The sequence below is a fragment of the Lacerta agilis genome, chromosome 1 (assembly GCF_009819535.1).
Source record: "Lacerta agilis isolate rLacAgi1 chromosome 1, rLacAgi1.pri, whole genome shotgun sequence".
Classification (NCBI taxonomy): domain Eukaryota; kingdom Metazoa; phylum Chordata; class Lepidosauria; order Squamata; family Lacertidae; genus Lacerta; species Lacerta agilis.
Window position 1 is genome coordinate 106,232,560 of NC_046312.1, and position 13,932 is coordinate 106,246,491.

Genomic DNA, 13,932 nt, shown 5'->3' on the forward strand with positions numbered 1-13,932 from the left:
GGCTAAAGTGCTTTAGAATGCTCGTTGTTTAGTTATGCCTTACATTTATATAGGCCCTACCGCTTCATACCACCAAGAAGGTTTCGTCTGTTCATATGTACCATCTCAAAATCCTCGTTGCAACTGTTTAAAGCTGGCAATTGTCATTCTTGTCATACTCCAGTTTCTGGGCATAAAATTGAGCAACAGGGCGTGCCGAGGAGTAGAATTACACAGTGGATTGAGTTGCCCTTCCACAAGGAGCAGGGGTCCTTTGTGCATGGAAGGGGCTCCAATCAGCATTTGAAATTTCTGAGAAGCATTTTGCACCAGGCTATCGGCCACTTGCAACCAAGTATAGATGCCCGGGTGCCAGGGTAGCACCTGACTTCTCCACCATTTGGAGGTTCATGCCTAGAGATCTTGACTGTATTCATCCACTAGCACCACATCCTGTAGAATTCTATCCATTATATTTTATCTGCACAACCAGATTGAATTTCAGGAACCAAAAAGTCCTATTGAGAAATACAACTTTAGAGCTGTCTGGCCCAAGGCATTCCATTTTGGCAACTGTAACCATGGTTTAAGGAGCCATTTGGTGCCTAGCTTATACAGACGTACCTTGGAAGTCTAATGGAATCCATTCCGGAAGTCCATTTGACTTCTGAAATGTTTAGAAACCAAAGTATGGCTTCCGATTGGCTGCAGGAAGCTCCTGCAGCCAATCGGAAGCCGCGGAAGCCCCGTCGGATGTTTGGCTTCCAAAAGAACATTCGAAAACCGGAACACTCACTTCCGTTTTTCGATCGTCTAGGAGCCAGAATGTTCAACTCCCAAGGCGTTTGGGAGCCGAGGTACGACTATATACCTGAGTTTCTAACACTGGCTTCAGTGTAAGGGAGGGTCCTGCTGCCAGAAGCTTTTCTATTGGCTCTGTTAGATTGTAAGCCCAATGAGCACAACCTATGCTGTTTGCTAACCTTTGGCTGTGTAAACACACTATGTGGAACTGCAGTATGTTAAGGGTGCTGGGAATTGTGGCTCTGTGAGGGTTAAACTATAGTTCCCAGGATTTTTTTTGGAGGGGGGGGGTTAATGTGTTTTAAATGTGTGGTGTGTATGCAGCCCCTTGCAGTGCCAGGCAGAGGCCCGGGCCAGGTAGATAATGTAGCCCTCTTTTTTTTTTTTTTTTTTACCCTGGGCATCTCCGAAGTCTTATAAATAAGCAAATATATAAATAATTTTCACAGAAGTTATGCTGACAAATAATTTTATTTCAAGGCTTGAACCGTATCTGCATATAAAGACAAAATGGAAAATATAGATATACAATAGTGCTTTTTAAAAAAAATACATAGGAAAAAGGATTATTTTAAGTATTTCTATTTAAATAATGGTGAGTGATTGTGAATATGCTGACTGAGGCCCCTTTGGAATCGGAGGCCTGGGCCAAGTGGCCCATATGACACACACACACACACACACACACACACACACACGGTCTGGGCCTGTGTGTATGCAGTCTTTGTACAGAACCTACAACACTAGTAAGAACTTTATATATAAATCCCATTGAACTGGCCAGGAATGTTTAAACTTGGAACCATTCACAAGAGTACAGCAGCTTGGCTTTCTGTGCCCTCGTGCCACAAATTGGTAGCAAATGTCCATGAGAATGCAGGTGGGGTGCAGCAAGTGTGTGTGTGTGTGTGTGTGTGTGTGTGTGATGGGGGGAAACTGGGTTGCTATGTGATTCTGTTTAGAGAAGTGATGGGCAGAATAAGGCAATGGCATATACATAGCCACACCCAACCAAAAATTGCTTTCCTGCTCTTAAGCTTTGTCCTTCCCTTTATTCCCCCATCACAATGAATTGGGGGGGGGGGGGGGAATAGGTTTTCAATGACAAAAGAGCCCGGCAGAGAGCTCAAGGGAAGAAAGGAAAAGGCAAAAATGTTTTCATAGCGACAGCAAGACACCCTTCTCATTAACATTAATGGGACATACGCATACGCATAAAAGGAGAGCAGACTCACACTGCTTCTGGCCCTTGACCAAAATGGAACCGGTCAGCAGGATTTTCAATTCATTAGGTCGATGAATGGAGGCTTCCACTTCACTTCAAGAAAGATTCCAGCAATGAGACACTGAATTCGTTTTTCATTCCAACTTCTCCAAATTTTTGTTGCCCGGGGTGAGCAAAAAGTAGGGCTGGCGTTTCATTTTTTTTTTTTAAGAGGACACGGTGAGTGGAGTGGCTTTTCAGTATGTGGGAGGGCATTTCTCTAGCTTATAGATTAAAAACTATGGGTCACATTTAGGGAACAGCATATAGGGCAAGTCACATTTTGTGTTAGGTTTATATCCAGAGCATGAGGGATCCCAGTCCCTTTATGTTCTGAGAAAGCCCTCCTAGATACTATCCTTAAACCATACCTTCCAAGTGCCCCAGAAAAAAACAGGACATTGGGGGGAAGCACTTGGGGGGAAGAGTGAGGCATGGATTACAAGACTCACCCAAGAGTGCGTCCCAGAAGATGCACATCTTTTTCACATCAGAATAGTTGGAAGCTATGCTTAAAGGCTACAGGGTGGGGAGCATATTTTGGTTAAAATGGGACCAAACTTGAGCTTGTGGGTCCTCCTGTACTTTGAGCACATGTCCAATACTTTTCCAAAACTCAGAAATAAAAGTGTGTGTGTGTGTGTGTGTGTGTATCAAACTATCTGCAGTAAAGTATCAAGCAAAGAGATATTGCACAGCTTTCAGGAGATTTTCAGGTGCAGGTCCCACTGAGGTAAATGGGTATGAGTGGTATTTGTGTTTACTAGTCACATTAACTGAAATACTGCATTGAAGGTTATATTCCTGCAATACATTATATGTGAGGCTGTTTCTGAAGACAGTTTAGAAACTGCAGCTGGTGCAGAATTCAGCAGTCAGGTCACTCACCAGGGCAAGATGGTTTGAGCATGAAACACCAATCCTGTCCCAACTGCACTGGCTGCCAATTAGTTTCTGGGCCCAATTCTAAGTGCTGCTTTTGACCTATAAAGCCTTAAATGGCTAAGGACTGTGATAGCTCAGAGGCTGCCACTCTCTATATGAACCAACCTGTACTTCTTCTGTGTGAGGTCCAGAGGGTGGCAACATGAGAACGGGCCTTTTCTGCAGTGGCTCCTCATTTATGGAATGCTCTCTCCAGGGAGATTCAGCTAGTGCCTTCATTACATATCTTTAAGTGCCAGGCAAAAACATCCTCTTCACCCAGGCCTTTGGCTTCTTGAATAATCTATCGCCTTTAAAACTGGGGTAGGGAGTATTGCTTTTGTTCATTACTATTTTTGTGTTATTATATTGTAAACCACCCCGTGACACTTGAATGAAGGGTGTTACAGAGATGAACTGGTGCTTGATAATATTCAGCCTAAGGCTCCCACTTGGATGCCAGTGTTGGGGAATGGAAGGCAAACTTTCATAAAATGAATCAATCAGACCTGTATATTTCTGAGATCATGTATTCATCTACCCTGTCTGGTAAGAGCCTTCCAGGTAGGGACGGACTTTGCTACTATTGGTGCCTTGAGCTGGGCCAAAAGTTGGTGCCTCCAACCATTGTGCCATGCTGGTCTTTTGGAAGGATGTGCGAGGCTCTGGCAGGGTCCTAGAGCTCTACCTTCTCCTTCCCAGTGCTTTTTTTTCACCCTTAGAAAAAGAGATGCTGGAACTCACCATGAACACCACCCTTGTTCTCTTATAATGGCAATGGTGCCCACCTGAGAGGTCCCAGAATGGAGTTCCGATGAGTTCTGGGTGAAAAAAAAAGCCCTGCTTCTTCCCAAAGCTGAGCAAGCACCAGAGCCGTCTCATCCATAGAGGCCGGTGGCGCGGCACGCCAGAGCGCCGGGCACCCCAGGGGCGCCCCCGCGAGCCCGCCGGCATACCGGGCTCCCCCTCCCCAACCTGCCCCCGCCCCCACGGGCAGGCGGGCACTCGCGCGCCGGCGGGCGGGCTGTAAGCCGCCCTCCCTCGCCTCCCGGAGCCCCAGCTGGAGCGCTGAAGCGGCGCGGGGCTTTGCGCGACCTTCCAGCACTCCAGCTGGGGCTCTGGGAGGCGAGGGCGGCCGGCTTGCAGTCCGCCCGCCCGCCGGTGCGCGAGCGCCCGCCCGCCCCTCATCCTCCGTCTGCCGGCGCGCGAGCGCCTGCTCCAACGCCACGCCCCTCATCCCCCGCTCGCCCACCCCCCCTCCCGAGGGGCGGCCAGCGCGGGAGGGAGGCGGGTGGAGAGGCTAGGGGCGCCGAGGGATCGCTGCGCCAGGGCGGCCGATTCCTCTAAGACGGGCCTGGCAAGCACTAACTAGTTTTTGGAGAGAAGGATGGAGAACTCTAAGAAACTCTCAGAGTCCTCCTTCCTGTAGCCAGGCAAGTGCTTACCAGGTGCCCTCTCCAATCAGCACCCAGTGTGGGAAAACTGGTCATGCTGCCCTAAAACTGCCTCTGCTCCAGGGTTTCAAGAGACTTGGGGGTGAGTCTTGGTGCTACCTGCTTCTTGTGCCATACAATGTTTTATGATGGTTTGAGACATGTTGGATTGGCCTGACAGGCAAACATGAAGCCCTGGGAAATGCAAACTCTCTCTTAAGAATGATGACTCTTCTCCCTGATGTAACATCAGTACTTTAATAGAAAATGGGGGTGGGGGACTGCCCCTTTATTATGCCATACAATTTTGCTTTAATGCTTTAGAATTAGTTTGCAGCTATTGCTATGATGAATGTGCTACCGAGATAGGCTTGATATAGTCCAAGTGGGAATAAGAACCTCAGGCACACTATATTAAACACACACTGTGGGAATTTTAAGCAACTTTGAGGGCATCCTTACACAAAGTCCACTGACATATTCAAACTGGAGATGCTTTATAAATAATTAATTTAAAAAATATGAAATTATGTACCCTTAGCTGGGACTATCTTTTAATGTGCTTAAGGTCTGTGTGGGTGTTATTTGGTTTTATGGATCACCATTGGTTTTATTGTGATTTCATTGTCTATATGTACTTTGTAACACGCGTCGGGTCCATTAAGTCTGGGGGAAAATAGGCCATAAATTAATCTAGGTGAATGAATAAAATGAAAGAATTCCTCATTTTAACCCCAAACTTCAGTTTCCCCCCGTCACCTGCCGCCGCCACCCCGATCATATCCCTGAAAGTCAGAAAAGCTTCAGAAATGCTAGTCTCAAATTCCTCAATCTTCAGAGGAGGCCATTCATATAAATTTAGTAAAGACAGTAATGTGTGAATCTGATACCACCCTGACCCCACTCCACCTTCAAAAGCAACTCAGCAATCTTAAACAGTAAAATTCAAACAAAAAAAGACACCTCTGCGGCTGCCAAACAGATAGATAGCCTATGCCTGAACTCAATTTACAAAACAGGGACATCACTGTATGTTAGCCACTTTAATAGATTCAAGTTTATTTTCAGAATATACATCTACCATCAGCGGTCTGCAGAGTGGAAGCAGGACTTGAATAATGCTGACTGAGAAAAGTCACCAGAGAAACGAATATAAAGGAAGCCAATTAACCCTTTCTAGATTTTTTTTAAAGCCCAGCAAATTCCCTTAACATTCCTCCAAAAGGGGGGGGGAGTCTAGCTGTAACACACTATCATTTTGACCATTAAAATTATTTGGGACCTGAACATGCACTATGTATTGTGTGGCAATCGGACTGTGTGTGTGTGTGTGTGTGTGTGTGTGTGTATATATGCACACACAAACACACACTTAAATTTAATCCCATTACACAAGATGAAACAATGCAGGTTACATGTGGGCGTTCGAACTACCTAACTATTGTCAGGAAAAACGGAAAGTACCTAAGATGTCTTGCCCTCGGTGGGGTGGGGTGGGGGTGGGAAAGTGTTACTAGAACAGTAACAAGCTGCAAGCAATCTATGAATCTAGAAATGGCAGTAAATAGGATTGCTTTCGGTTTATGAGCTGGTAAGCCTCTTTCCGAGAGTAGCTCATGGTGACTGACAGTTAAAGCAGCGCTTGTGCTACATGCCAAGCGGCACAAGGCCATGAAGACTGATGGCACTAGAAGGAGCTGAGGGGGAGCAGCAAATGCTCGCCTGATGAAGCCACCTAGAGGGAAGATGAGCAAGCAAGAGATGGGGGGGGGGCAATTAGCTTTAGCTGAGTTTCCTAGGTTGCAGGGAGTTGCACTAGAAAGATGACCCTTCCAGCTCTATGGTTCTATGTTTTTCTGCTTCAACAATATTTCATGTTCCTATCCTTTTATGTGATTGAATTTTGTATAAAGTATAAAAATTATAAATAAGACATGTTCTGTTTACAAACAGAACATTTTAATAGCTACCTTTCTACCAGTAGGATGGAGTGGGGGGGGGACACAAGAAGGAAACAAGGTTGGATGGGGGCCACTGTCAAAAAAAGGTTTGGAAACATTGGTGTAGACAATATGGTGCTAGGTAGATCAATTGTCTGACTCAGTATAAGGCGGTTTCCTAGGTTCAGGGAGTTAGCTTTAAAGCTCTTTGGATCCAATTTTATTTTATGTTGTTTATTTTCCCCACCATTAAACGTAAGCACCCAGGGTGGGCTACAACAGTATAAAAATACAATTTTAAAATAATTTAAAACCAATTTTCAATCAGAAGAATACGGTAGGTATGTGTGTGCATCTTCAACATGTGGCAAAAGCTTCACAGGGAAGTGGCATGGGATTTCTGTTAAACTCCTTATCAGTAAGACCAGTGTCTCATATGCAACAGCATAGCCCAACCACAAACCTGGTAAGAACCTGTTAAGTGGCTTGAATGTTAAAATGAAAAACAACTCCACATAAGGTACAAGGAAGCTTCTGGTGCGTGCAGTAAAAATGGGTTGAGTAACTTGTCTTTCAGGGACTATGGTTGGTTGAGAGATGCTGATGTGCTAGGATGGCAAAAGACATATTTTGCCTATACTGTATAGTGTGTGTCCTAATGCAAATGTTCTCACAGGCGCTTCAAACTCTCCCCTGCAATGCATTACTGGATAAAGTCTGACTGGTTGGGAAATTGGTGTGAGCCTTGTACTTAAACTCAGGGGGAATTTCTCCCACAGAAGGTGCCAGACCCACCTCTGTGAGGAAGGTGTTTTACAGCTTCTTCTCAGGCAGTAAAATATATTGAGTCAGCCCTGCCTACAGGCTTATGTCCACCCTAAGCAACCTTTGCTGCCTCTCTTCTATTCCATGTCCAGAGACTGGCTGTGTTGATAGCTGAGCCTTTCTTCAACACTGAGGAGAGGAAATGTCCTCCATTGCACCTGAGGGCAGCAGGCTATCTCAGAGGGTGCAAAGCAGGGCATCAGGGCATGAGGTCACACAGCGGCTCCCTGCCCTGATGTGGTCATTTCACTCTGCCCAATGGTAGATCCGGCCCTGGTAACAAACTTTGTATTAGTTATTAGCAAATAGTGATTCTATCAGGGATCCCCAGTATAATGAAACATGTACATATTAAAGGGACACATGGGCCCACACAGGCCATCCCTGACACCCCTAGGGTGTCCTCTACTCAATAAAAATAGGCTTGAAATAATCATTATGCTGTAGTTAATAGATCTGTGCTCATTTTTCAGGATGTGCAAGTGGTGGCCATAGCAGCTTTTCAAATGTACCCACAGACCCCAAAAGGTTGGTGATCCCTGGATTACACTGAGAGAAATCCATCTGATTTCAAGTGTGCTCAGCAGCAATAGCTTCTCACCTTCTGGTTCCTGTTGGCCCAACGTGAGACGCCGCTCTGATAATAGAAGCTGAAAGGATTTTTTTCCTGTTCCCAGGCATCACTTGAAGGAAGATCCTGAAGAGAGCCACAGCTTGAATAGTTAGCAGAGCTTTTCATGTACTAACTGAAAATGTACTGTCTCAGTCTCGTGGCATTTGGCCAGAAAGCAGCAGGGTTCTAAATCAGCAACAATGAGAGTAAACTTCTCTTTTCAGTTTGGGCAGGGATGTCAAAATGTAAGCAGTTCTCCAGGATAAGGCAGATAATTTCAGTGGCATATGTCTCGGCTAATTCCGATCTCTCAAAATACCACTTGCATTTATGAGGCATTATCTGTAGAAATCTAACCTCTCAAGGACGTCAACCCAGGGAAACAGATGGCTTGCAACTGCATGTTTAATCCTCAAATCAAATAACAGAATCAGCACTTCAGAACGACTGCTTATATAGACACTTTTGTCAGGCAACGTGGCTTATAGCTGTCCATCTTGCGAAACGGGGCCCAAGCGAGTGTGTTGATGTGCAGCCAAAGAGCAAATTTGAAAAGCAATTGGCTTCAAAGTATGACTCATGCATTTCCTGTCAGAGCCCAGGCGAAATCATTTTGCCAAACCTCTCCAGCATGAGAGCAGCACGCAGCTACCAGCTCATTGACTATTCCCCTTAATTGATTCTGAAATAATATGGAATATGCAAACACACAAAAGACTCCAGTGGAAAAGAAGGTGCTGAGTCCCCAGCTGATACCAGCAGGCTTTGCATTGTCATTTTTTTCATAAGGGTGAGGAAATTGTGTTGCTAATGGACATTCTGGAAACCACCAGAATTTATTTATTATTTCTACATTTTATTTACTAAATTTATATCCCACCATTCTTCCCAAGGGAGCCCAGGGCAGCACCATACAAGCAATATTGTGAATAACTGAGATACACACACATCACAAAAAAATCAGATAGAATTACTCATGTGTAATAAAATAAATTGGACACTGGCGGTTCCCTCCCTGCGACAAGTGAGGCTACAGAGAACCAGGCAGAGGGCCTTCTCGGCAGCGGCGCCCACGCTGTGGAACGCCCTCCCACCAGATGTCAAGGAATTAAACAACTATATGAGTTTTAGGAGACATCTGATGGCAGAAGAAGAAGAGTTTGGATTTGATATCCCGCTTTTCACTACCCGAAGGAGTCTCAAAGCGGCTAACATTCTCCTTTCCCTTCCTCCCCCCACAACAAACACTCTGTGAGGTGAGTGGGGCTGAGAGACTTCAGAGAAGTGTGACTAGCCCAAGGTCACCCAGCAGCTGCATGTGGAGGAGTGGAGACGCGAACCCAGTTCCCCAGATAACGAGTCTACCGCTCTTAACCACTACACCACACTGGCTCTCCTGTATGGGGAAGTTTTTAATGTTTGATGTTTGTTGTGTTTTTAATATTCTGTTGGGAGCCACCCAGAGTGGCTGGGGAAACCCAGCCAGATGGGTGGGGTATAAATAATAAAAATATTATTATTATTATTATTATTTGGTGTTCAAAGTTCCAGAAATGGATGTGGGGGCTTTTTCCTGTCTCTCGTTCACATGCAAGTAAATGTACTGTATGTGGCTAAGTAACCATGTTGCAGATAGCTTGCTAATCCATATCCTCTAACTGTTGAGATTCATTGCAAATGGTTGATAAGATCAGCAGGTTAGTTACAAAGGTGGAGGGCAAGGTGCATGACCCACAGCTCTATTCTCCAGCAGAAGGGTATGCTCAGGGAGCTCAGGAGGAAGAGCTGAAGGGCACCAACGCCTTGTAGCTTCCTCACTCTGCCTAATAGTAATAGGACTGCTCCTGATGCTATGGTTGGGACAAGCCTCAGGGCAGGTCTGAACAGACCAGATGACCCTATGCACCAAAACTAAGACCTGACTTACCTAACCCTCAAGAGCTACTGTGGCTGCCTTGCCATACGTTCCGATATCGGCATGGTTTTCATGTTGTCATTTCCTGAAAAGGGGCAAATAAAGCAGAAAGAAAAGTTTCAACGTAGCTAAGAAAGAGAACCATCTTTGCAAGTGCCAGGAAAATTAAGCCATGAAAGGAAAGGCACTTAACTAGTGTGCTTATGAAACAAAGATGACACACCAAATAAAAAGTCTGAATTTGTTTGAAGAGCTTATGGGGTGTGTATGTGTGGTGTTGTTTTTTAATCCCCGGTACTATTGAAATGAGCCCCTCGTCTCAAGTACTTTTCACATACCAGAGTGGTGAATTTCCACAAAGCCTGCACTGATGTTATGCATTTTCCTCCCAAGTGAAATGCTCTTCAGTAAGTAAACATGAGTATTAGATTGTGCTGTAGCTGGAGACAATGAGAAAACCCTCCATTTCAAAATACATCAGTAAGTAAATCATTTTTAAAAGCTTTGGATAATACCGACGGGTTGAATCTCTCAAACCTGAGAACAGGGCCAGCGTGGTTTCCTTCTTTGCTTCTCATTTGCCTATTGTGCTTGATGGTACAAAACAAGTTACCTATATATCGTATTACAATTGTGTTGCATATAATGTAGCAGGTACTTTAGTGCAACCTTCAAGAATTGCCCATAATTGTAAAGGCTATGTTCAGCATTTTGGTACAAAATTCCATTTGGAACACTTCAGAATGGATTTTATTTCTAGATCATTCAAACCACTCAGTGGTCCCTGCAATTGTTAATGGTCAGTGGCCAGGGGTGATGGGAGTTGTAGTCCGACAATATCTCAAGGACCACAAGCTCCCCAGCCCCGCTTTATAGCATAGCAGTTGCAACAGTTTGGTTGTTTTCACATTGTCCACTTTTGATTGCAAGGACCACTCTGTGTTCTCTATGTAGCTCTGTAAAATATCACATATACTGATGGTGTGGCAATAATAATAATAACACCAAAAACAATCCAGTATTTGCCAACATAGGGCATATACTCAGTATGAAATTACTGAATGAAACATGTGACAAAGAGGCCGTATATTACAATGCAAACCGACTTAGCATGAGGCAGAACTGATTGACCTGCAGTGCTGATGTGACCTTGTCTCCATTGCCCTGCTGGATATCTGGCTTATGGCAAGCATAACTAGACTCCACTGGACAAAACAAAAGCAAAAAACCACCCAGCTTGAAAAATTTAAAATTAAAGGTTTTAGCACAAAAGACAAAACTCATCCCATTTCCACCAAAATATTAACAAACCTGTGCACAAGCAAACACAGTAGTCTAAAAGGCAGTATCTTCCGACTTCCCTAAATAAATAAATAAAACAGGTATGTGATTTATTACCTATGCCAAGAAGTCATACATTGAATGGTTTAAAAAAGCAAACCAATTTTGCCATGTGGGGATTTATGAGTGCAAGAACATTTTATGGCATATCCAGATCAGTTTCTCATAGGGCAAATGTTTTCTTGTGGGGAAAACAAGGAGATGGATGTCTGTTTAATTCTAAGGATACCTTCACAATACACACACACATACCCCAAAGGAGAAAATTCAGGGTGAGGTTATTTTTAAAGTCCTTGAGTTGCAGGATCCAAGCCAGGGGCAGGGTCTCTTATTAAAACTATTAACATTCTAAATCCCCCCATCCCACCCACCTCCTTTCCCCCTTCTCTCCCTAATGTCTCAACAACCAAAACTGATTTGTAAAAATGTTACATGGAAAAAATACGAGAGAGACATTGCACACACTTTTGTAAATCAAGAAAATCTTTAATTTAAAAAAGGAGAAAAAAAAACTAGTCACTTTAACCATGATGAGCTCTAGTTCCCAGATCATGCTCTGTCCCAAACTAGATGCAACACATCAGTCTTCCCCATTTATTTTTTGGACAATAAGTCCCATTAGCTACGCCCTTCAACATCTGGAGGGCACCAGGTTACAGAAGGCTGTAATACACCATGGTTGTGTGTACCATTAAAATAAAATGAAAAGCAGAATCAGATGCTTCCACTTTCAGGAGAGGAATGACAGGGGTGGGGATGCTTACCTATTTCCCCAGCTGCTTTTCTCCTCATAGGAAGGGATGATGGGAGTTGTAGTTCAGCAATGTCTAGGGGATCAAATGTTCTCAATCCCTGCTCTAATTTATTAAATGTTGCATTGAATTGGTAATATTCTAGGAGGTGGAGGTTGTAACAGAATTTATTATTCAAGCCGCATGGTGTTTTATTTTATTGCATTGCTAGAAATATTGATATAATCCTTTCCCCCACTATCTTAATATTGCTTTTGCCAATAACTCACAGATTTCAGCTGCAGCCTTTTAACACTTACCTGGAAGAACGTCTCACTGAACCGGAAGGGGCTTTACTCCAAGTAGACATTAATAGGACCACACTGTTCAGGTGCTGGTTACTGTTCCCTAGAAGCAGCCCCTCAGCTGTAAGTAAAATAAAAAAGAAATCCAAAGGAGTTAAATGCACTTTGGCAGAAAATTGTTGAGTGGGTTTAACTTACAACGATAAACAATAAATAATATAGTCTCTCTCTGAACACTACAGGGGCACGTGCATTCTCTTCCATTGATTTTATCACTTCATCACACACAGCAAATCTGAGTCAACATGAGTGGCAAGTCTCTGAGGTAAAAAACGAACAAGTCAAGGCCATGGAAGCAGATCACATGCTTAGGAATTTGTCTATTGTAACCATAATGAGGTGGCCTATTGTCTCCAAGGAGTCAATTCAGATATACAATGTGCCCAGTACGGAGGTAGTGGATGTCTCTTTTTCTCCCCATCCCCCCGCCCCTGCCACATCCTTTTAGAGTAAAACGTATGTTGAAGAGGTAAGGGACATTTTAGAGAGGCAGGTAGAATGATACTTGCAGATACCATGGGCATCAGTGCACCTATCAGCACTTCCTATGGCACCCACAGAAAGTCTCTCTCTTTTTACAAATGCATTTTTACAACTTATATACACATTATACAATATTCATCATTTATCTCTTGTCCTTGGGCTTCCCAATCCATCTCTCCATGGCATTCTAGATACAGTGGTACCTCGGGTTACAAATGCTTTGGGCTACAAATGCTTCAGGTTACAGACTCCACTAACCCAGAAATAGTACCTCGGGTTAAGAACTTTACTTCAGGATGAGAACAGAAATCATGCGGCGGCAGCAGCGGGAGGCCCCATTAGCTAAAGTGGTACCTCAGATTAAGAACAGTTTCAGGTTAAGAACGGACCTCCGGAACAAATTAAGTTATTAACCAGAGGTACCACTGTAGTCTTTGTCGGCTGCATATTCTATTATTCCACCCATTTTCATCTCAAATCTTCCTTTAGTGTTCTATGCTACTCATATGTTCATCCCTACTTGTAGGTTAAATTGACTATTATACCCTCTAAGATACTCTTTGTAGAGCACCCATGGAAAGTCTCATTAAATATCCCCTCAAAAATCTGCAATGCAAGAGAGACAGCTTTTTCTCCCTCCTCAGTTCCTGTTTGCAGTGGCCTGGCCTATCAAACAGTGACCACGCTCACTTTAAAAATACTCAAATTTCATTGGATGCCAGGAGTAGACACCCACCCTCCTTTGTGTTCGGAACAGAGGAGACCATTTCTCTCTCTGTGAGAGAGAACACAGTGGTGGTTGATGTTATTGTCTTTTTTTCACTGGGGAATGCTGATGGGGAGCATGTTATGCCATACCATGCATGACAGCCATTTTGAGCTATGCCATGGTCTCATTGTCCATTATGCCATATGGCAACCATTTTGTGATTGGCATCATCATCATCATCATCATTATTACAGCCGTACCTTGGAAGTCGAATGGAATCCATTCCAGGAGTCCGTTCAACTTCCAAAATGTTCAAAAACCAAATCACAGCTTCTGATTGGCTGCTGGAAGCCCCTGCAGCCAATTAGAAGCCACAGAAGCCCCATTAGACGTTCGGCTTCCAAAAGAACATTCGCAAAGCAGAACAATCATTTCTGGGTTTGCGGCGTCCAGGAGCAAAATGTCTGAGTTCCAGGGCATTCAGGATCCAAGGTATGACTGTGTTGTTGTTGTTGTTTGTTGTTATACCACCCTTCATCTGTAGATCCTAGGGCAGATCACAACATAAAAATACAATGTATAAAAAATAATAAACATAAGAACAAA

At 43.9% G+C, this 13,932-nt stretch overlaps 1 long non-coding RNA gene across 1 annotated transcript in view; it reads left to right on the forward strand.

Annotated features, from left to right (window-relative positions):
* The window catches only part of LOC117056091, a 429,770-nt gene extending 422,088 nt beyond the window's left edge, over nt 1–7,682 (forward strand). The window contains exon 3 of the long non-coding RNA XR_004427689.1: nt 7,643–7,682. This is a non-coding gene — a long non-coding RNA (uncharacterized LOC117056091). The remainder of the gene's footprint in view (nt 1–7,642) is intronic.
* The last annotated feature ends 6,250 nt before the right edge of the window (nt 7,683–13,932 follow it).